Source organism: Arvicanthis niloticus, chromosome 11, assembly GCF_011762505.2.
Source record: "Arvicanthis niloticus isolate mArvNil1 chromosome 11, mArvNil1.pat.X, whole genome shotgun sequence".
Taxonomy (NCBI): domain Eukaryota; kingdom Metazoa; phylum Chordata; class Mammalia; order Rodentia; family Muridae; genus Arvicanthis; species Arvicanthis niloticus.
The window spans coordinates 36,490,247-36,514,194 of NC_047668.1; the positions used below are offsets into that span (position 1 = coordinate 36,490,247).

General features: G+C 41.0%; 1 protein-coding gene across 26 annotated transcripts in view; it reads right to left on the reverse strand.

Annotated features, from left to right (window-relative positions):
• Myt1l (myelin transcription factor 1 like) overlaps positions 1 to 23,948 on the reverse strand; it is a 383,678-nt gene that overhangs the window by 188,676 nt on the left and 171,054 nt on the right. Inside the window, exon 4 of one of the 26 annotated variants that reach the window (XM_076942028.1) lies at positions 21,356 to 21,473. The exons of 24 other annotated variants lie outside the window; for them this stretch is intronic. The gene's annotated coding sequence lies outside the window, so the exon portion shown is untranslated. Of the gene's footprint in view, positions 1 to 21,329; positions 21,474 to 23,948 lie in introns of all 26 variants that reach the window. One more of the 26 variants, XM_076942029.1, reaches the window with a different exon arrangement.

Consider the following 23,948-nt stretch of genomic DNA (forward strand, 5'->3'; position numbering starts at 1 on the left):
CTACAGAGTATCATCTACCCAGAGTAGCACTGGGTTGTCTTCCCCTTCCTTTAACTATGAAGTATATGCGTGTGTCTCTGTATGTGCCATAGTTTGGCTGCTAAGAATTTGCTCTGTGTGTGTGTGTGTGTGTGTGTGTGTGTGTGTGTGTGTGTGTGTGTGTCTGTCTGTCTGTCTGTCTGTCTGTCTGTCTGTCTGTCTGCCTGTCTGTCTGTCTGCCTGTCTGCCTGTCTGTCTGTCTGTCTGTGCCATAGTTTGGCTACTGAGAATTCGCCAGTGTGCATGTTGTATTATATTCAGTGTGTCCCTATTAGGAGATGCTATAGACTTTGGAAGCTGTGTCCTAGCAAAACACCCTTAGATCAGGGTGACCTTGAAGGGAGCTATATTCTGGCTCCTTTTACTCTGCCTCCTGTCCCCTTCATTTCATCCAACACCCACCAAAGCCTTGAAGCAGTCTTCTGCCAGGGCTTGAAGTGAACTTAGATCTGGGAGTCAGAAAAAAATCACCTTTTCCCTTTTAAGTTTTGGTTCTAAAGATTTTGCTACATAGGTGGAAAGATGACAGACATCTGGCTAACCCTGTGTGTACAGTTTTATAGCACTATATCATGTGTAGGTAGAGCATCCACTGATATTGTCAGCATGTCAAACACCAGTCACTCAAGGACACTGGGCTACATTTTTATAGCAAGCCCTGCTCTCAGCTTCTGTCACCTCTGCCCCCAAGTCCCTGGAATGATACCAGTGTTTCTGTGTTTGTTATGCCAAGAATGTTTTAAATGGAGTCTTACACTACATGACCGCAGAAGTAGCTTTTCTTAATTAGCAATTTCCTCTGGAGACTCCCCAGGTTGCTTTGTTCATTGACAGTTTTTTCTTCTCCGTGGCTGAACAGTGTCCCATGACATATTGTCCCATGGTTAGTCCTTCGTCCTTTGAAGGACGTGTGGTAATACTTGTCTGGGGTTCTCCAAAACAAAGCTGATATAAACATTTTCAAGTAAGTTTGTGGGTGAATATGTTTCTGTTTTTCTGGGAATATTCCAAGTCAGTAATTAAGAGGCTGTAGTGGGCTCCATAGGTACCATGAGGGAACTATTAAAAGGTTTTCCACGAGGCTGTAGCAAGTCACCCACCATTACTGCATCTCTTTGGTTCTGCCAAGTGTGATACAACAGCTCTCTAACCAACAGTCACTCTGGTGGTGTGTGGTGCCTCCTTGGGTTAAGCCCCCATTCTCTCATAGATTCTGGGACTGAGCATTGCGTGGTCTATCATCTTAAGTGACATATAAGTCCCTGCCTTTGTCCATTCTTACCAAGTTTTTTTTTAAACTGTTGCATTTCAAAAGCTGGCTGTGTGTTACATGCTTAGTTGTGGTTCAGTACCAAGATTTTCAAATATTGTGCCAGTCCTTTGCTTCTCCTTTCTGTGTCTTATCTGGGCTCTTTGTTGAGGAAATGTTATACTTTTGATGAATTCTAATTTATCAACTTCTCATCTGAGCTTCTATGACAGGGATTTTGCCTTCCACTTTTATCTGTATCATGTTAGTACCTGCTGCCCAACACACTTCTAATTACAACAGCCCAGCACAATGTCTGGCTCCCAGTAGACACTCAGCCAACTCCTTGCTGGTTTGTTAAGAAGAGTGAATACTTTTTTCCCTGGAGTGAGGAGATAGATCAGTCAGTAAAACACTTGCTTTGGAAGTGAAAAGACCCAAGTCTGACCCCAGACTCTAAATCATAAAGCTATACATCATGGATCATGCCTGTAATCCCAGTGCTCAGGAAATAGAAACAGGAAGACTTCATCAGTACTTGAAGTTCAGTCAGTCTAGACAAATCACAGAGTTCCAGGTCATCTCAGCACACAAAATGGACAGCATCCTGGGGAATGATACCTGAAGTGACCTTTGGCGTCTACATGCACACATATACACATGCATACAACCTCCTATATACTTAAAATACACACATGTACACACACACACAGCTTCTATTCTTCACACTAGGGATTAGTAACAATAACAATAGTACTTTGCATTTTGAAAAATGATTTTAAATATCTTGTTACTATGTGGTCTCACTGTCCTCTGTAGGGAGGGTAGATCATTCCTTTTCTTTTCAAAAAATCCTACAGACTTAAGGCCAAGAGGTCCACTGCTCTTTATGGATTCCTAGGGGACCTTCAACACATGAAGGTGACCAAGAAAAGGTCTGAGTGTTGATACAGAGAAGGAAAAAAGCCATATAACTCATGCTGAAATGACAGCAAATGTAATCATGATTTACATGTGCTCAGGGACAGTGGGGCCATGCTGAGTGCTGCAGAAAGGGTGCTGGGCATCTCAGGGAAGATGCTGGGAACCATGGGAGGATAGCAGCCACCCTGTCTTATGATTGCAGTCATCTTTCTCTCTTCAGAAGATCTGTAGGTCCACAAAAATCCTACAGGACTTAACAGACTTCGCTACCCTGCGTCAAGACTGTTGCTCAGCAGAGAGGGCACTACTCTGTCCCTGGTATCCCTGATTGAAGGCATCAAAGTAGATGCCATGGAGAAATGCTGTCATCTAGGCATGCCATGGGTGCCACTATCTTGAACTCTCAGCAGCTGTGATTACCCTAATGAGACCTGTGTAGGATTGAGCCCGTTGATATATAGGCAGTTAGCAATTATCGATTGCTGGGAGCAGTGAAGGAGAGTTCTTGAGAAATGTAGGTCTACACAGTGGATGTTTGAGGTGACTTGTTTACTGTCACAAACTCCTTCACACCACATATGATAAAGCAGTAACTCTAAGAAAAAACGTAGTTTTAGGCCAGTGAGTTATTAATGGTTAAGATTATTCAAAACTCAATTTTTATTAATAGTCATGACATAATAAGAAAAAAGTACTGTCCTTTTTAACAAGAGCATTGCTGCATAATTGACTTAAAATTAGCTATGTGGTCAATAAGCATTATTTGTCCCAACAGAAAAGTATCGATTACTGTGTATTTTGTTCTTTAGGTTTGTTCTATACTGAGGTATACAAACTTGGTAATATATCTCGTACTGAAAATAGACAACTCATCTAAAATGTTTGCTTCGAGGGCTAAAGAAAGGCAGATATGTTTATTTCTGTCCTCCTTCTGTTCTTTCTTCCCTTCTTCCTTCTCATAGTCCTCTCTTTTGCTCCTTTTAAATCTTTTTTTTTTTTTCTCTAAAGGATAAGGTAGGTAGTGAAGAACACTCTTCTCCAGGCTGATATTTGCAAGTCCTTGTCATGTATAATGTAACTGGGGGTTTTCCAGTCTTTAAGCTTGGTGTACAACAAACAGTTGGTCTGCAATGTATATTTAATCTGACTGTTCTCTTTAATATAAAAACAACCAAAGGGATTATAGCAATGGTTCAGTGGGTAAGGTGCTTGCTATGCAAGTGAGGACCAATGATTGACCTCCAAAAAAACATTATGTTAAAAAATGCTGGAAAGCTGGGAGGCAGAGACAGGATGCTCTCTGAGATTTGTTCTATATCCAGACTAGGAAAATCTGCACTTCTAGGTCTGTAAATACACTGACACACACACACACACACACACACACACACACACACACACACACACACACACTAGATGGATGGTCTCTGAGGTTGTTCTCTGGTTTCCACATGCATGCACTGAATGTGCACCTGCACATGCATGAGTGTGGGTGCTCACACGCACATGCACACATAACATATCTGTTAACAGCCACACTGAGCATATGGCTGAAATTCAGAGAGATGGGGCAGATAATTCTGGGTTCAATTGGCTCCTGGTTATTTGTACGTTTGGCAGTGTGCTTTATAAATCTGTGGCTTAAACAGTATCAGGATATGTGTCATGTGATAAGGAAACATCAGAACTGCAGACTGACTGTGGAGTTCCCTGGCTGAGGCACAGCCCATTGAGTGGCTGCATGAGCACTGTGGTCTGGTCTCCATGGGAAGTCACAGTCACAAGCAAGCCACAGCTCCAATAGAAGACCAAGATTGCTGTTTGAGTGGGAGACATATCTAGGCTATTCAGTTTTAAGTGTCTTTGAAACAGCTATTTTAGCACCTTTGTTAACATGGCAACAGTCAGGAAACTACCTCTTGCAACAACCCAAGCCAGGAACTCATCGCTCCTGCTGGCGCGCTCTGCTCCCGAGGAGCCAGAATGTATCAACTGCCAAACACGATTATTCACAGATGGATGAGCCTGGAGGGATGCTACAGCCCTCCATAGACTCTCACATGAGAGAGAAAGCAGGAGCTGTATTCTTCTTCTTCCTTCTGCTCACCTGATGGACTTACCCTGCCTGGGACCCAGGACACACTCCTAATGAATCCTAGAACTTGAAAGAGTCTAGCACCAGCTGCACAAACTGTGACTTCTGTTAGCCCATTGCAGTGAATGACAGAACACACTGATTTTAGACAATATAATATGTATTCTCATTGTTTTGAGGCCCCAGAGGGAAAGACTTTCAAGTGTGCTAGCCATTCTTCTTGGATTCTTATCTCCAAATTCCTAAATAAATGAATGCAGCTCTATGGATGTCCAAGGATGGAGTACCTACTGTTAGCTTTCACTACAGAGGATGGAGAATGCTTGCCAGCACGCACCTTCTGAGCATACCTAGCAACCCATGTCTTGCATAGGGGTTGCATTGGACAACATGCAGATGCTAAGGAACACGCCAAAGTAGAGAGGACACTGCTGGATGACGGATGAGTCATGCTTGTATTAGACCCTCTTCTCACCTGTATCCATTCCCTCCCTCAGTCAGTAATACACCTGCCTTTCTGTGTCCTCAGGGTGAATTTACTCACGAACTCTCACAATTAAGCATCCACCTTATATAACAAGCAGACAGTGTAAGCATCTATCTACAGTGTCTTGAGGAAGCCACCTCAAGAGTTCTTTCTGCTCCTTGATCCTTGGCTAGTGTTACCCTGGCGACATATTTTAGATAACACCAGGATCCCTGCCCTGGGTTATACATATGACTGCTACCTTCCAGTCTACCTCTGTCTGTTTTACTGTCTGTTCTCTGTGGGAAATAATCCCATAGCTTTGTAAGGAAAGGATCTTGGGGGATAATGTTTTCTAATTATTTCTAAATATTAGAATATTTTGTTTTGCTACCTAAACACATTAGGAATGTAAGCCATGAAGTCAAAACTGGCAAAAAACAAAACAAACAACAACATCAACAAACCCTCAGACATCTGAAGCTCAGTTTAGATCTTTCCTTATATTTTTCATGTCCAGGACTATTAGAATCGTCTTGCTTCTAATATTTTTGGATTCATCTCCAAACAGGAAAGAAAGCTATTCAATGGTCCTTTATCACTAGGGGCAGCCTGTGATTGTTCTAGAAGAAGTGCTCTCAAACTCTAAGCCCCAAAACTTGAGCTTTCTACTGGAGACAGGGATATTTACAAGTCTGCCTGGCTCTCATCCTTCTGCCAGTTCTCCTGGTCTAAGTTCATTTCTCTCGTGTAGAGCAAGAACTGTGGGCTGTGCTCTTGTGGGACACAAGTCCAACATTTCAAACACTTCATGATCTAAAGCAACTTAGAGATGAATGGGATAATTTTATTTTCCAGTTTACTGTCCATTCAGGAAGGGTAGGGCAGGAATCTGGAGATAGGAGCTAATACAGAGACCATGGGGGAGTGATGCTTATTGGCTTGCTCAACCTGCTTTCTTTTACACCATAGGGGCACCTTTCCAGGGATGTTAACACTAACAATTGGCTGGGCCTTCTTATATCAATCACTAATTAAGAAAATGCCCTACAGAGTTGCTGATAGGTAAAATTATAAAGTCATTTTTTCTCAATTGAGAGTCCTTGTTCCCAAATGACTCTGGTTTGTGTCAAGTTGACATAAAAATATCCAGGACAATTAATTCCTTGTCAGCTTTACACATTGATATGACACTATTAAACAATAACCTTTTCTTTTTTGTTCACCCCCAAGATCTCATATTAATATCAGAATATGAACACAGTATAAGTTTAAAAGCCCCTCAGACTTTGAAATTGTAAAGGCTTTAAAAGTTTAGTCCTTTTAAAATATCCAGACTCTCCGTCAAAGTTCAAAGTCTCTCTAAAATACCCAATATCTCTAAAGTTCCAAAGTCTCCGAACTGTGGGAGCCTGGGAATTAAAAAAAAAAAAAAAAAAAAAAAACCAAGTTAAATACTTTCTTACTTCAGGAAGCAGACACAATCAAGTAAAATTAATGCAAAGCCTAGACCCAACAGTGTAAATAGTTCACTATTTTACATCTGGGACCCACTCACACTCTTTCAGGCTTCAGAGGGCCTTTGCCAGTGACACTTCTTAAGCTCTGCCATGCAGCTTGTCTCAAAGACTCAGGCCAATGGCACACCTGATGCTCTGTGATCCTACCATGCTACTAGCATTTCCAAAATGCTAGCTCTCCACAGCAACTTCAGCCTCACTAGTAGCCTCTCATGGCCTCCTCTCAGGGATTTTGTGTCTGCCACATGGTGCCAAGCTTCAACTTACCCAAATGACCCCTTCAATCCTGGGGCTTCTATCTCAACTGAGGTTCACCATCACTATGGTCTCTCTTCAGGCTCTTTCTGACTCCTTCATCCCTTTGTAACCTGTACCACTAGGCTACTTACACATTACCAAGCTCAGCTCTCACCAGGTGGTACAACCTTGGCCTCCTCTGTACCATAGCTTCTGTGCACTGACTCTGAGGAAATACTTTTCTGAAGATTTCACCTCAGTGATATTTGTCTCTTTTTAATCACAGCTGATTCTCCAACCCCAGATGACCAATATCAATTGTCTCATCAAAGTACAGGTTTTGCTTTAGTGGCTCTTAATTCAGAATATCAGACAACCCCATTATAACTTTTAAGAAGCCTCCAATTTTATCTCTGAATTTGATAAGCCAAGCTCTCATCATCTGCATTTGTCTTAGAATTACCTTCTAGGTTCCCACAAAAGGTTATTAAGTTCTGAACACTCAATGGCTTTTGTAGTCCAAAGTTCAAATGTTACCCAAATCCTCCCCAAAACACATGGGTGGGTTTGTCATAGAAATACCCCACCTCCGGTACCAATTTTGGTCTTAGGGTTTTTATTGCTATGGCAAAATATCATGACCAAAGCAACTTGGGGAGGATTGGGTTTGTTTGATCTCACAGCTTCTCCTCAGCCATCCAAGGCAATCAGGAAAGGCACTTAAAGCAGGTACATGGAGGCAGTACTGAAGCAGAGACTATGGAAAAGAGCTGCTTACTGGCTTGCTCTGCATGCTTTGTTCATCTGTTCCCTTTTATACCCCAGGACTTGCCCAGAGATTGTACCACCCACAATTGTCAGGGCCTTCCCAAATCAAGGAAACACAGGGGCCTTCCTTCCAGTTGACTCTAGCATGTGTCAAGTTGATATAAAACTAGCCATGACATCAGGTATTGGGCAGTTCCTTGCATAACTCTCCCAAACCTAAAACATGTTAAAACAGCCAAACATCAGGTACACTAATTTATTAATGTGGAGATAAATTAAGAAAAAGAACAACAAGTAATGACATTTATTTGAAGATAAAGCTAAAGAAACAGGGACGGAGTATACACAGGTTTTATCTCTTAAGTGTCTATTAGGGTGTTCTGACAAAACTCACTCAGCATCTATTTAAATACCCAGGCACAATAAATGTCTCTGATCTGTACCCTTAATGAATTATTTTGAAGGCCAAAAGAGACAAAAATGATAACATTTGCATTAGGAGGTATGAGTCAATTTTAATAGAATGTAGAGATGGTCAAGAATTTTACTAGTAGTGTTAACAAAAACACCAGTTGGAAGAGGAGACATTTAAAAAGAGATTATTCTTGGAGCTTTTAAAAATTATGCTGTAGCAATCGAAATGTGAACATCGGTCCAAACATCACAAACTCTAGCTATGTAAAAGTTGATATGTATTTCTAAAAGGTCTGAAAAGAAAAATAATTCTGTTAATATAAAAGGCATGTAGCTGAAATCTAAATCTATGACTTTAAAATGCATACAGCTATGGAATGTAGCTCAGTGGTACCATGCTGTACCAGCATGAATGATGCCCTGGTTCAATATTTAATACCGACCATACCCCCAAATGCATTCAGTAATGCAAGCTCCTAGTTAGTAGAACTGCTTCGAAGACCTCTGTGAGTGGATTTTCTTCTCATTGATCCACTGAGCCTGTCATATTGCCACAAGATTTGCATGTTTTATGATGAGTTGGGCACTAGGAATTAGAGGTAGAGGAAGGTGCTACCAGTGACTGATTACTGCCCTAAACCATGGGGCAGCACTCTAGGAAAGCACAGAGGCTGTGGGGCTCATGGGGGTGGGAGAGAGAGAGAGAGAGAGAGAGAGAGAGAGAGAGAGAGAGAGAGAGAGAGAAAGGAACACTAGCTCTGTTTGGGGAGTGATTATTAGTACAATGTAGACTTTACCCTGAGACCCAAGTAGAATCAGCTAAAACTAAAGTAGAATAGAGATAGCTTGGACTTTCATCTCATATTGACTTTGAAATATAGCACCTAGAGAATAGAGTTGAGGCTGCCAGTTTCTCTTTTGCTGACTCATAGAGGATTGATGGGGAACAATTCTGAAGAAGGCAGACACCCACAGTTAAGAAGGCATGAGATATGTGGGTCCCCCAACAACTGAAGCAGGGGTTGTTCCTGACTCTGTAGCCTGCCTGTGGATTTTGTTCACATAATCCACACTCTATAGCCTGCCTTGTCTGGCCTCAGTGGGAGAGGATGAGTCTAGTCCTGCAGTGACTTGATGTTCTAGGGTGGGTTGGTGCCCAGGTGGGCAGCTTCCCCTTTCTCAGAAGAGAAAGGGAGGGGGTTAGGGAGGACTGAGGGGAAGGGGGCTGTGATTGGGATGTAAAGTGAACAAACAAACAAATGGAAAATTTTAAAAAAGGCATGAGATGAAGAAACCCCAACCAACCAAGGGGCTTCGGATGAAGGCAGAGTTGTACCGGACTAGCTACTTTTATCTTATTTTGACCACATGCCTCACAGAAGCAACTGAATAAAGGAATGATTTATTTTGGTTGTGGGTTGAGAGGGTAGAATCCACCAAGTCAGGGAGCAGTGGCTTAGCGTGTGGCAACTTGGTGTGACTGCTCATATTGCATCAGAGGCAGAAAGTAGAGAGCTCCAGCTGAATGGGCATGCTCTCTCAAACCGACCCATATAGTGGTGCATTTCCCAGACAGCCCTTATATCCAAAGATGTCCTCAACCTCCCTAAATGGTGCAACCCACCAAATATGTGAGAGTCTGTGGGGACACTTTACTTCCAAATGCAGCACTTATCAAGATCTAGAACACCGGGGAGTGGCAGGTCACAAAGTAGGACATTTTAGTTTTTCACTCTGGCTTCCAGGTGACACCCGTGGTGGGTTGGTGGGTATGTGGGTTTCAATACAGGGCTGGAAAGTCAGATTCCTTCCTCAAAACTTGCCAGGCATCCCTTGAGAGGTAGAATAGATATACAAATGGAACAGTATCTCACTCAGCATTGAGTTGGCTCTCATGTGAGGCCTTGATTGTAGCCCCTTTTTGTATATCTTTGGTGGGTTCTGCTTCTTATAACTCCTTTGACTCCTTTGAGGTCTTAAAACCTAATTGATTGCATTCACCAAAAATAATGGTATTATTTCTTAGGCCTTGTTTACCCCTATGTGCTGGCAGTTCTTAGATGTGTACCAATCATTTCAATGGATCCTGTGTCTCTGAATTTAGGTGGCTAAGGTTGTTTAGAATGCCCCACAGGTATGCCCAAACATTCCATGTTCAAACCTGTAATAATGAACTCATTAACATTTGGGTTCTGAAGAAACACAATGTTTCACCCTTTTGTGTGTCAGTCACTCCACTGAATATACCATGATGGTCTAACTCCTCTTCATAATGGAAAATACCACAAACATGCTGCCTGCGTGGTACATGCATATTGAATACTCAACCTGTGCACACAGTTCCAGCAAACTTAGCCACCCAGGAACCACCTGTCTCTTGGGGTGAGACTCTTTACTTGAGACTGCAGAACTAAGAGGAGTTTATGAGATAGGAAGCAGGTACTGAGGTATGGTCCACCAGGGGGAAGGATAATGACTATGGTTCATTATCTTGGGGAAAAAAAGGAAGCTACCTGTTACACTACATGCCAAGGCACGAGGTTCAAATTGGAGGAATGCAGCAGGTGGGAGAGGTAAGGTTTCACTAAGTAGAATCATCACACTAGTGACCACATAAGCCTCAAAGGTAGCTAGAACCATGTCATGAATTACAATCCAAAGCTATAAACACCTGGAGAACTAAATAACCAATGAGTTTGCAGGACAATAAAATCAACCATAAAAACAATGAAGTAAGAAGCTACATCAGAACTGTGGTGACTGCAAAGCCACAGAATGAAATGAGAACTATTAACCCAAAGAAACCATTGGATGCTGGGTTTGGTGAGACAGTGAGGACCATGAACTTTTAGTTTGGTGCTCGAGGTTCCCATTATCTCAGCAGAGTGACTGTAGCCAAGGCCACTCAGATAAAAGTAACAAAGAGATATGGTATGATTGGTTTGCTTCAGCATTTCTGGGAACCTGCGGTCCCATGGCAAGTCTCTAACAGAGAACTGGGAGACCTATCTTCAGGGTGCTGCAAAAACAACAGTGAATGCAGCCAACTTCTCTCTGCCCTAGGATGTGATTTCTATACGATAAACAGAAGTCTCCCCAGTAGCTTCAAGGGAAAGCCTGGAACCTTTGCCCAGGGATTTAAGAGGCTGTGAGTTGGCTCAGGAAAGTCAAAAAAAGGGGGGTGGGGGTGGGGAACTAACCATGGAATGACCTTGGGGCTCACTAATCAAGACCAAAAGTTAAGAGCCCCCCTCTCTTCTCAAATAGATGACCCTGGCAAAGAGCTTAAGGCACCCACTAGATTTAAGAAGCTATTTCCATGATTCTTAGAATACCAGCAGTTTGTACTGATATAGAAGCCTGGCTTTGAAAACAGAACAATTGATAAGTCCCATGAACTTACAAAAGAAAGTTGTGGAGAACTCAGTATTTCTAAAATCACCAATCAAATAAGTAGCAACAAGTAAGACAAAATGACAAATAAACAAACAAAAACATTGAAACAACTAATGAAAGCAAGTCTCAGAGAGGGGAGAATTTGCACCAGATTGGTCATAAAATACTTTAAAAATCAGTAGAGACAAGGAAGAAAAGCACGGTGATGGTGACCCAAAAGCAAAGAGAGCCAGCAACAAACCTTCCTGTGGAAGCTCGTGGTAGGAATTTAGTAGTGTTGGGAATGAGTTCAGGGTGGCAAAGATAAAGACCACTATTCCAATTAAAGTGTCTAAACAAAACAAGACTTTACTCTTGACCAAGAGGTGTCTGATCACCAAAGGGGAAGAGAAGGTACACAGAAACAGGAAGTACACAGTTAGTTTTTATTCTAATGTAGATGGTAACCATGTCTTTTCCCATTGTCTGTAGTCTGACATCAGGCTTTCCCTACTAGCTAGTTATTCAAGAATGCAGCAAGGCCTTTCTTTGTGTGCATACAGAATTTTTACCATGGTGTGTGTGTGTGTGTGTGTATACGCATGTGTGTGCACATGAGTGTGTTAAAAACATTTACATAAAAGTTTTATAATGTGGGGGAGATTAAGATTTTAATTCCTTCTTATAAACTCATTTTATAGTATTTGATTGAATAGACACATATTCAATATTTCTTATAGTAGACCATACATTTAAGTTAGATATAATATGCCCCCCAGAAAATCAAAGAAGGTTTGCATAAAATATTTCAAGGAAATGATAAAAATGACAATTTACCAAGTAATGACGTCAGTATAGAAACAAATCACATAGACATATAGAAAGCCCAAGTACAGTTTCTGGAGTTAAGAAGTGACCATGAAAGGAAACAATCCTTACTGGGGCTCAGGAGAAGACCGCATAGTCTGAGGAGCAGAAAGAAAAAAGAGAAAGGAATGAAGGGAAGGAGGGAGGGAGGAAGAGAGGGAAAGGAAATGGAATGAGCCTTGGAAATGAGTCTGTAGAGCTTCACTAGGTCTGTCATTAGGTGTTCAGTGGGAATCAAATGGGAAGAGAAAAAATGGGGGGGGGCAGAACAAATAATAGCTGAAAACTTTCTTAATTGAGTTTTATTTTAAAGAATATTACCAAGCAAAATCAGAATATATATAAGTGGATCCCATACCCAGACACGTCAGGGCCAACCTGGTGGTCAAAGATAAAGGAAAACACAGATGAAAACAGCTGAGGGCAGGTCATGTGATCACACTTGACTCTATGGAGACCATCTAGAAAAGGTCTTTGGGTCACCCTCAAGTTCTCCATCTAGCTGAACTCTTCTTAAAAATGAAAGCTATGACTAGGGGGTTTGATTTGGACTTTTTAAATTATTTTTATCCTCATGTATCTTTTTCCCCTAAAAGATTTGTATGTATTTGGGGGTATATAGGTATATAATGGATATAGAAATCAAATCTTAGGCTGGAGAGTTGGCTCAGAGAATAAGAGCACCGTCTGCTCTTCTGGGGGTCCTGAGTTCAATTCCTAGCAACCACATGGCAGCTCACAACCATCTGTAATGGGATCTGATGCCCTCTTGTGTTGTATCTGAAGATGGCAACTGTATACTCATATACATAAAATAAATCTTAAAAAAAGAAATCAAATCTTTATTGAAAATAAATCATAAATAAATATATTATAAAATGATTCTTTGGAGTACATGTAGTGCTAACAAATATATAGAAATTAAAGCAATTTTGCATAGTAGCAAGATGTATGAACTCATTTATTTTCACCTAAAGAATTAAATCCTAACTGAATATTTGATACCACAGAAGATGGGGCATCTTCAGTATTTTCCAGAGTTCATGGATATTTTGAATTTATAATTAATGTTGAGAATACCATTTTACATGAATATGTAGTAGAAAATTGTAGACATATTTTAGGGCCATTTCAGAATGTGTTGGAAATTCTGTCCTAATCCAAAGCCAAAATTCATTTAGCAGATTTTGATGAAATACAAGTCAGAAAACTGTAAAAAAAAAAAAAAAAAAATCTACCATTCCAATACAATATAATCCAAAGTTATCTTAATTTGCTACTCACAGGCTGAGAAATGACAGAAAAACATCAAAAGTCTTTGTTTTCTGTAATTAAGCCATTGTTTCTGTAAGAGCAGAAAACTTTGTATGTGCAGTAAAAACACTGCTACTCATCACACATGATCTGACCCAGGTGCTCTAGGCAGCATCTGCTGGCATTGTGTGGCATGATGGTGTGCACAGTGCAGTGAGCCCACTTTGCATGTGTTGTGCCTTCAGAAGCACAGCTGAAGTGAAGTCATGTGACAAAACATAGGCCCGTATTGGCATGAACATAGTCATTATGCATTAACTAAACTTTGAATTTTAAGTCATTGGTCCTTGTACATTCTGAAACTTTTTACGGTTACCAGTTCTTTTGTGACTCTTAAATTTAACTCTATGATCTCGTGTAGAGTTGAGAGCCACAGTTTAAGAAGATCAATATAGCAGAGCCATTACCTAGCATGCAAGAATGGCAGAGCAGTTACATGGCATCCAGCAGTAGCAGAGCAGAGCTTAGCATGCACACGGCCCTGGATTTTTCTCTAACTAAAACAAAACACCTTGACCTATCCCAAGTAAGCAAACACAGAGGATAACTTCCTGGAAAGCCTGCCCACTGGAAACAACCAAAGGGGATCTTTATGCTTAATTAAATGACATAAAACCACATGTGTAAGATGAGTGTACAGATTTTACGAAAACAGCATAAATATATGTCGTTTGTAATCCTCTCATTCCGCTATATTTTTAAAGAGCAGAAAAAAATCAGTACATTTTAAAATATGGGATTAGATCAATCTCAGTGGTTAAGAGCACTGACTGCTTTTCCAGAGGACCTTGTTTGAAGTCCTAGCATCCACATGACTACTCACAGCCATCCCTAACTCCAGTTCCAGGGGATCTGACACTTCCTTCTGCTGTGCTCAGGTACCAAGCACTCACTATGCCTAGGCATACAGGCAAGTAAAACAGTCTTAAACATAAATTACAATAATTTTAAATCATTGTTTCCATGTACAAAGATGTAATTTGATGGACAGAAACATTACAAAGAATGCAGAGTGAATGTTAATATTTAGAAGCAAAAAATTTTATCTCCTTTTGAAGTTGTTAATATTAACACACATTATGTGATTTTTAGTTAAGTTTTAAATTATATTTAACAAGGAAAAAATAAGAAAAAAAAACCTAAAAAGATAACTTGGAATGAACAATGCCACAGACAAGGCAACCAGGTATGAAGTTATTAAAAAAGACAGGTGCACAGAAAAAAAACCCAAGATTTAAAGTTTAATATTAACTTATCAATAATTGTAATAAATTTAAGTAAATTAAATAGCACAATCAAGAAATTGGAAAAACAGATTTCAAATAGGATCCTTATAATGTTATCTAAAAACATATACTTTGGGTTGAAAGATGAAAATAATCTGAAGGCTAGCCTTGAGATGGCATGTTTTGCAAGCAGAGACCAACCAGAAGTCTCTTTTCTAGCAATGAAGAAATAGATGGATGAGGAAATATTTTATTATATAGAAAAAAAAAAAGACGTTTTGAAATTCTAAGTGATGAGTTCAAGTCAGGAATGTCTAACAATCACAAAGGCTATCAAACATGAAATGAGCAATGTATCTAAAGCTAACCAGACACAAGGGTAAGAAGCCTCAGAAATAATGGCTGGAGTCATCACCTGCCCTTCACGGTGGACAAAGTTAGAAACTGGCTTACAAAGCCATAAACCACACTGCAACACAACCAGGCACAACTGACAACAAGCCTTGCTGAGTAATGGCAAAACCCACGTTCTCCACAAGAGCCAATCCGGGATCTTCTGGATAGATAACGCATCTGATCTCCATGAGCTTCACAGGGTTAGAATCACACAGTGTATGCTCTTTTATGGAGGGGAAATTAAAAAGAAACCAGGAACACAGAGAAAGAAAGAAAAGAAAATGTGTAAATGCATGAAAGGAAACTGAAGCTCTGCTTTATAAGCCAAGGGAAAAAAAAATCTCAGGACAAATTAGAAACAGAACAAAACGATAATGAAACTGGCAGGAAGTGAAGGCATCCGGGATGGGCGGGGCTTAGGTGGACGTTTATATCAAGTGATGTAAAAGTCAACTGCTTCCTCTCTCAAAAATAAGAGCCAAAACCAATTATCTAAGAGTGATTACTGTAACAAAATACCACCCCGCACACACAGAGAAATGAAATAAACCCAAACATAAAAGAAAGGAAAAGGCACCTTGGAGCTTTGAAACAGTGTACCTTTTCTTTCAGTGACAAAAGCCTGGGAGAAACAGCATTTACTTTTGCTCATGACTTCAGGACTTTTCAGTCCATCATGGTGGAAAAGGTGGTGCAGAGAGCCTTCATCCACACAGTGGAAGCTTGAAGATGGGGATTCGTGTTTTCTTGATCAGGAAGCAGAGAGCTGGGTCAGAACTGGAGTGGGGTGGATGCCACCTTCAAAGTCCCAAATCCTAGAGGCTTACACCCACAAGACCTGCACCACATCTCAAACTCCCACAGCCAGCCAATAGCTCTAGTAGCTGGGGACCAAGGACTTAAAACATGAACCCATGGGAATGCCCATCAGACAAGAAACACCAATAGCAAAAGAACAGGATAGAGAGCATTAGGAAGCCCATGTTTATGGAAATGATTAAAACTTTTTAGCTAGACTGCTCAAGAGAAAAGGTAAAGAAGCATAAAATCACCAAAAACCAGGGAAGAAAATGAGCAAAGACAGCACTGGTTTTTCTACTGAAAGAAAAAGGACTATAAAAGAATAATGTGAGCCACTATGTGTCAACAAAATAGATGCCAGAGATGGAATATAAAGCTTTTAGAGATCAGAAGCTACTGAAACTTACTCAAAAGGGAAGAGATAATATGAGTAATATTCAATACTCAACCAAAGCAAAATTAAAACCAAAATCATATTTTAATAACTTCTAATGACAAAACACCCAGAAGCTTGTCTATACGCTAGGCGTGAGTCTTGCTCACATCCCTGGTCATTTTTTTCCCTAAAATTTGAATAAGTAACAGTAATCCTTCACAAATTCATCTAGACTTTTAGAGAAGAGAGAGTATATTTTAATTTATTTTATGGATCAGTATTACATGAGACTAAAACATGGGGATAGGACTAGGAAAGAACAAAGTACAGACAAATAACCCTTATGAATAGTAAGAAACCCTCATGAATATTAAAATAACTCTTACTATACTAAAACAACCCTTATGAATATTAAAGGACATTCAAACAAATACTAACAACCAAATCCAGTAATATACAAAAATGGTTATACACTATTTCCAAATGGGATTTATTTTAGGAAGGAATTTATTTATGTAAGGTGAGTTCTTCATTTTTAAATGTAATTACTGTAGTACATAGCAGCAATAGTATGAAGGCCATACAGATACATGAGCATCTCAGTGTAAAAGGTTGAAAATTGAAGAATAGATACTTCTCAATATGAGAAGAATTGTATATGAAAGTCCAAGAGCTTACACAACTGTCAATCATGAACAATGAATGTTTTCCCCCAAATCGGGGTGCCTGCTCTCTTCACCTCTACTCTACCACTGTGCATGTAAACTAAATAAAGTATATCCGATTGAAGGCAAGTGAAATATTTCTATTATCAGATAACACATTCGTATTCAGAGAATTCTTAAGACTAGAACTCAAAAATTAGTTTAGCAAATTTGGAGGATAAAAAGAATAACATAATAAAAAACAAACTGTATTTCTATTCATAACTTTTATGGTCTGAATTGTGAATTCTCCAAGGAGCATGATATAGCAATTCCAATCTGTAAGGGTGATATGAGGGATGGGCTTCAGTTAGGTCATGAAGTGGGGGACCTTACAAGTGTCTTGAGAAAAGTCCCCTTAATTCCTCATTCCACCTGAAGACACAAGGAGAAGACAGTTATTCACTATGAGAAAAATAGGTGCTCACTAGACACCAATTGTGTCACTGCCTTGATACTGAACTCACAACTCCAGAAGTTTAAAGATAATTTATGTTGTTATAAGATATTCGCTTAATGATATTTTTATATAGTAACATGAAATATACTGTGAAAAATTAGAACTAAAAGTATCAAAACAAAAAGTAGAGTAAAAATATCCTGTTCAAATTACCAATGTAATGGAAACTGAGAATAAACTGAAGAAAGAGGTGTGAGGTATTTACAATAAAACTATAAATTATTGGGGTTTTTGTTGGTTTGTTTTTCGAAAAAGGTTTTTGGGATTTTTTTTTCAGTTTTGTTGTTGTTGTTGTTTTTTATAGCTCTAGCTATCCTGAAACTTGCTCTGCAAGTTTATCAGAAGATTCTAACTAGTCTGTCAAAAATGCCTGATGTATATTCATGAAATTATTAAGTCAATCCTAGAACTCCCATGGTAATGCAAGGACCAGTCTTTAGTATTTATAAACCTATAAACAAACAGACAGACAGACAGACAGCAGTTGGATGAATGTGATGGTAGTAAAGAACAGAGATGCATCCCCAATGACTCAGCCACTAAGAGGAATGAGTGTCTGGTGGTGTATACTGTCTCAGATGGCATGTAGGAACAACACCAAGAGAAGCTGGTCATACAGGAAAAACCCTCAATTGGTTTCTTTTATATAAAAGGCCTAGAACAGACAAAATCAACAGAGCAAAAGTATTAGCAGTTTTGGGATTGTTGAGGAAACTCTAATGTGGATACCTGTCCAGCAGTAGCCAAAAAGCTCCTATGAATAGTCTTGATATCACTGAATATGCTCTCATAGTGGTCTGGCTTTCAAAAACATGTAGGCTAATTCTCAAGAGAGAGTTACAACATGTGTTTCCACTGTGGAAAGAACAAGTGAAGAGTGGTCTCTTTCCTCTTGTGGCATCTTAGTTCTATTCCCGAGATTCACCAGTCCCAGTCCTTCTTGCTGATTACTTCTCAAGGTGATGGCTAGCACTACGTGACAGCTGGGCAGAATCTATAATCGCCCCAGCAGTGGGCCTCTGGAAATGCCTGTGAGAGGTTATGTTGATTCTATTCATTGAGGTGACAAGGCTTGCATTATGGGTGGCACTATTCCCTAGCTAAGACCATACTTTGAGGAATGGTGATGTTTCCTGTGGAAAGTCCTCTTGAGAAGACTCCTGAAATCTGAAGTCTAGTCCCAAAGGCTTTCATAAGTTCCTCGACTTCTTTATCCTTGGACTACCCAAAGGACAACTGGTGATTGTCAAAAAATAGGTTATAAGTTGCTAGTAGTGCCCATTTCACATGATGTGTAGCAAGAACATGCCTGTGTCATGAGGAAGTTTAATCCATTGTCTGCCCATCACTAGGCTAGTCTATAAATGAAGAACCAGAACCTCCAAGTGACTCGAGCTTTCACAGTAAAAGATGATGCTATGAGGGAGTTAAGCCCTGTGTAATGTCCCAGAGAACTCTAATAATCCAAGAGTTCAGTCAAATTGATTTAGTAATGTTTTTCAAAGTTTTTTGATAGATACTCCCATTTTCCCTGCGTTACAGGGGAACACACTAAGGTGCTGGGAAACAGTGACCACCATGACACATAAAGTCAGGCCATACCTCAGCAATCTGGACCAGTACCCCACAGTATTTCATTAGCTAACTGTGCTTGTAGTTGTTACACGCAAAAGTTAGTGTTTATTTACTTGAAAACAAAAGAATCTTGTTCCAAATGCTACATAAAATGTAACATTTGAAGAACATTGTGTGGAAATGCTTCTCACAACTTAAAAATCAATAGCCATACACTGAGGGCACAGAGTTCCACAAATAATACACAACAGTTTTGTTTAATGATGTATACAGATAAAATTGTCAACTTGGAAGGATCTACAATTACCTAGAAGACAAGCACCTGTGAGGATGACTGGGAATTGGGTTAAGTGAGGTAAGCCTCTTCCCCGCCTAGGAGCTGAGGTCCCACAGATAGACTAAAAAGAGAAAAAAATTAACTTAAGTATTTGCTCATCTGGGCTTCCTGAGTGTGGCTGCAATGCAGCAAGCACCCTCAGCTCCTCTCCCATGGCTTGATAGCTGTACGGTGAGCCACAATAAACTCTTAAGTTTCTTTTGACAGATAGTTGTCTTATCAACAAGGAAAGGTAATAAATGCAATGCTTTTCACAACGTGCAAGCTTATGGTAGGGTCAGATTTGTTCTAATCTTTCAGAAAACATAAGACCTTCACCCAATTCCTCTAAAGGGAAAGGACCCACTTCACAATTAGGAGTAAAGCCAGTGACAATCTGCACTTCATACCCCTGGGCAACCTCACTGCCCAATACCAGCAGCCTGACAAGGGCAGAAGTACATCAGCAGGAAGTTTGCTCATGATGGCTGAGAGTCCAGAGTCTTACCAGGAGCTGTGAACTTGCATGCCTAAAACAAGCCCAATGTTGCTGCCAGGATAACACAGCAGGTGCATTCACATGTCTTCACACAACGCCTCCAAGCCAGTTGGAATTCTGCTTTGAAGCAATATCTGCCCTATCTAAATGCTGCTGTTTTTCTCAAACTGTCACCATGTATGCCAGCCCCTGCTTAGCTCTTCCCTGTATAGCTACTGGCTGAAGGATGAAGGTTCTAGCCATTCACACTTCCTGAAGTTCAGTATCTTAGCAGCAGGGTGCCTCACAGTACAGGGAATCACACTTGTTAGGGGGTCTGACAACCTGTTGTCATCACTGTCAACATTTTTGCAGGGTAGGACCCCCACATAGACAAACACAGAGGGCATGAGGGAAGTGACTTAATGACCCAAGCTGAGGTGGTTCAGAATTTCACCTGCCATTGATAGGTACCTTTCCTCAAGGCTTGATACTCTTTAGGAATGGCCTGGAGCAGAATGTGGAATCTCAGCCTTCACGGAGTCAAGTGGCAAGAATCAGGCAGGGGAAAGGGGATACATGAGAAGGGAACAGGATGGGACAGAGAAACTCATCAGCATCAGTGTGGGGGCGGAGGCAGGAGCATGGGATGCAGGATGGAGGGAGCCGCATCAACAGGCAGGCTAAGTGGTGATTCCTCACCATTTTGTGTGCTTGATGAGGGCAGTATTCAGTTCCCACCCACAAAGAAGGGGCAGACAAGCCCCAAGGAGCTGTGAGGATCCCGTTCTCCTGTGTTTATATTACATAATTGGAAGAAGCCACATGGTCAGCAAGATTAAAATGTGGCAAACAAACAACAAGCAAAAACAGCTGTCTTTATCTATCACAAAAATGAAAAACAGTGATGTAGTAATCTACATTAAACCTGGTGCAAATGCTAGAGAAACAAGCTTTGGTTAGCAGCAGCCACATACCCAACCCTGTTTGGCCAGTAGACACTCTCAGCTCCCCACACAACACTGGGACATTGGTTCCCCCCTCCCACTATTATGGTGGGAAGATCTGTTGATGAGTCTCTGGCCCCTGCCCAACACTGCTCACACACTGAAGTTTCTCTTTCCGGTCCACAGATTTAAACTCCTGCAGTGGAGCTCTTGGCACGCCTCCATCCGTACCCTCCTACATACTATGATGAGGACAATGGGGCAGGTCTCACAGAACTGCTATAACCTAGTTACTCTCCTCAGCCCTTTGAATCCAGCACATCACTCCCAGGGGGAACCAGCCTTTCTGTCCATGCATGTTCCCTCTTGACTTGCTCACAGCTTGAGATGGCCTGATGCTCTTTCATCTCAGGAACACGTATTCACAGTAAGATTGACTGACCTCGGATGCAGCCTTCCCCTTGACATCCATGACCATCTCCTTCTTGGAATTAGAATAGAATCTCATGACACTGTTTTCTACTTCACTAAGAGTAACCGACACAGCCTACCTTTGTTATGGTTCTTTATTGTTATCTTCTTTGGGCCTACATTTCTCAAGATTTCTGGCAGAATCAATCTTATTCATTTTAGAGTCCCCATAGGCTCCGAACAACATCAGTAAACATTAGCAGAGTTGGATCAGATCCAGGTGGCCCAGTTGTAAAGTTTCTGGGAGCCCAGATAGTACAACACCCAAGCAACTCAGCATATGCCCCAGACATTGACTTAGCCCCACTTACAAGAAAGATGTTTGCCATTTCCCCACCTTCCTGTCCTTTAGGGTCACACTAGGTGTGTCATCCTCAGAATGTGTTGTGGTTTTCCAGTTTTCCTGTTCCTACAGAGGCATGCTTGTCCCAGATAGAAGTAGATGTCATATTAACCTGCAAATTAGCATGCACAATTATTACTGGCTTTGTTGGCCCTTGTGTAGGTTTCTTTTAAAAATAATTGGAGGATTATGTTAGGATAATTGTATTTCTTGGGGTCTTGACTGTTGATGAAAGACTTATGGGTATAATCAACTGCTCTATGAGATTAGATCTGAAGCCTGCTTCACAGGAGGAAATCTATACCGATACTGTAAATTCTATCAAAAGCTCATGATGGTGAGGTCATAGGTCCTAGGAAGGAGTCTTAATTCTGTCATTCAGTTGAATGGACTCAGAGCTTGAGTTTCCTTCTAAATATATATTATGTGTTCCCATCGACAATTACTACTCTCAGCCTCAATCAGAGCTGTGTGCTCAATCAACCCCCCTGCATTGTTTAGTTCTTATTCAACTTCACACAAGCTGGAAATATTGTTGGGGGACCTCAACTGTGAAAATGTCTCCATCAGATTTGGCTTACACAGGCAAAGCTGTGGGACATTTTCTTCATTAATGATTGATGTGTGAGGGTCTAACCCACTGTAGGTGTTGCCACTCCTAGGAAACTCATCCTGGGTTGTTTAGAAAGCAGTCTGAGCAAGGCATCGAGGGCAAGCCAGTAAGCAGTCTTCCTTCATGGCTTCTGCTTCAATTCCTGCCTCCATGTTCCTTGTCTGCTTAAGTTCCTGCCTTGGTTTCTCTCAACAGATTGTGACTTCAGAAACCGAAGTTAAATAGAGCATTTCCTCCCTTCCCCGGGTTGCTTTTGGTCATGGTCTTTATCACAGCAATTGAAACCTAACTAAGACATTCTCTTTTTTGCTAAACTGCAGGGAACCTTTGGTTATACAATATCCTGATAACAAATGACCACTGAGTGTGCAGCCCTAAACAAGACAATTATGCCATCTATTTCATGGCTCAAGAATTGTGAGGAAGAAGTGGTAGGAAGAGTGTAAGAGACAGAAGAGGATAAAAGCTATAACATGCCACCTTCTTAGCACTGTACATGCATTGTGAGCATGAACGTTCAACTCCTAGAGATGATGTCACTGGGTCTGCCTAAGAATGGGCCCGTGAGCAGTCAGAAAAAGATGGGGGAGGGACTCAGTGGGCCCTAACCTTCACTGATGACTATGGACAAGTTCAGAGAAAGAAGAGCCATTGCTTTCACGTGTGTACTCACTGGTGATAATAACCCCACCAGGCTCCAATGGTAGTCCTAGCCTCATAGTTACCTAGCTAAATGGCCCTAGTTAAGCTAAATGGATCATGAACCAAAATGAAAAGTCATGGATTTGGGGAAAAAACAGGTAGAGATGAGGGGGAGAGAAAGATGGGAGGCTATGAGAGACGACTGTGGGAGTAACCAGAATGTATTATAAATGTGTGAAATTGTCAAAGAACCAACTTCATTATTAGTTACTTTTTTTAAAAGACTCCTATGACTTGATAAAGAGGTGGACCGAAGATCAGGGAAATGTGATCATGGGGTCTTGGCATGTCCCTGTGTTTAGCACAACAGCATGGGAGGGACAGGTATAGAACCATGTGCAGATGGCACAATGTCAGCATGGCGGTCAGCCTCACCCGCGGAGCTCGAGCTGTCTGCCTACTTACAAGTATTGAGACTGAAGATCAAAACTTAATTGTATTATGTTTTTCATTTTTACTTTCAACAACATACATTTTAGATTCATTCATACAGGGAGAGCAGCAAGTACAAGGCAAGAGACAAAAGCTGAGAAAAACCGTGCAAAGCTAACAGCAGGTCTCATGCCAACAGCCGAGGTGTGCATGCGGCCATTATTGTCCTAGTTTCTCTGGGAAATTTTTTTCTATGCCTGGTGAAGAGCTACCTGTCAAAGTGAACAGGTAAGGTGAAGCTGTCCTGCTCAGACTTTGAAGTTAGAACTGCAAGGGACAGGACAAGACAGACTTCTAAGTGGCCTGTGGTGACCAAGGGTATCACAACAGCTTTTAGCAACCTGACGGCTGTCTGTCAATTAGCAGAAAGCCCGCATGTCGCTGTGGCAAGAGTAGATTTTCAAAGCTGCACCGCCACGTGCAAAGTGAGCACAGTGCTGGGCTTAGGATGTCATGATAACAGCAGCCGATGGAGTCCTTACTCTGGAAACATATTCATCTCTACGAGGCTCGTCACAGGTACTACAAACAAATCAGGTCAAAGAGGAAAAGGAAGAGCACAAAAGCCACAGTGAGTCTACCGTACTTTTAAACAGGAATCACGTCTCTGAGGGCTTCTTACCCTGGAAAGTGCCATGCTCTAGCATGCTGCTCTGTGACCATGGCAGAGCTACTCAACCTCTCTGAGCTTTCATTCCTTCTTCTATAATGGGGGAACAGATATCACTGGCTGTTACGAGATGGAAATAAAACAGGAGCTAAAACATCCAGAGGCAGCTAGAGGGGTAGTTGGCCTGGAGTAAGCAGCGAGTGGATACCATCTGCTCTGAATACACAGCA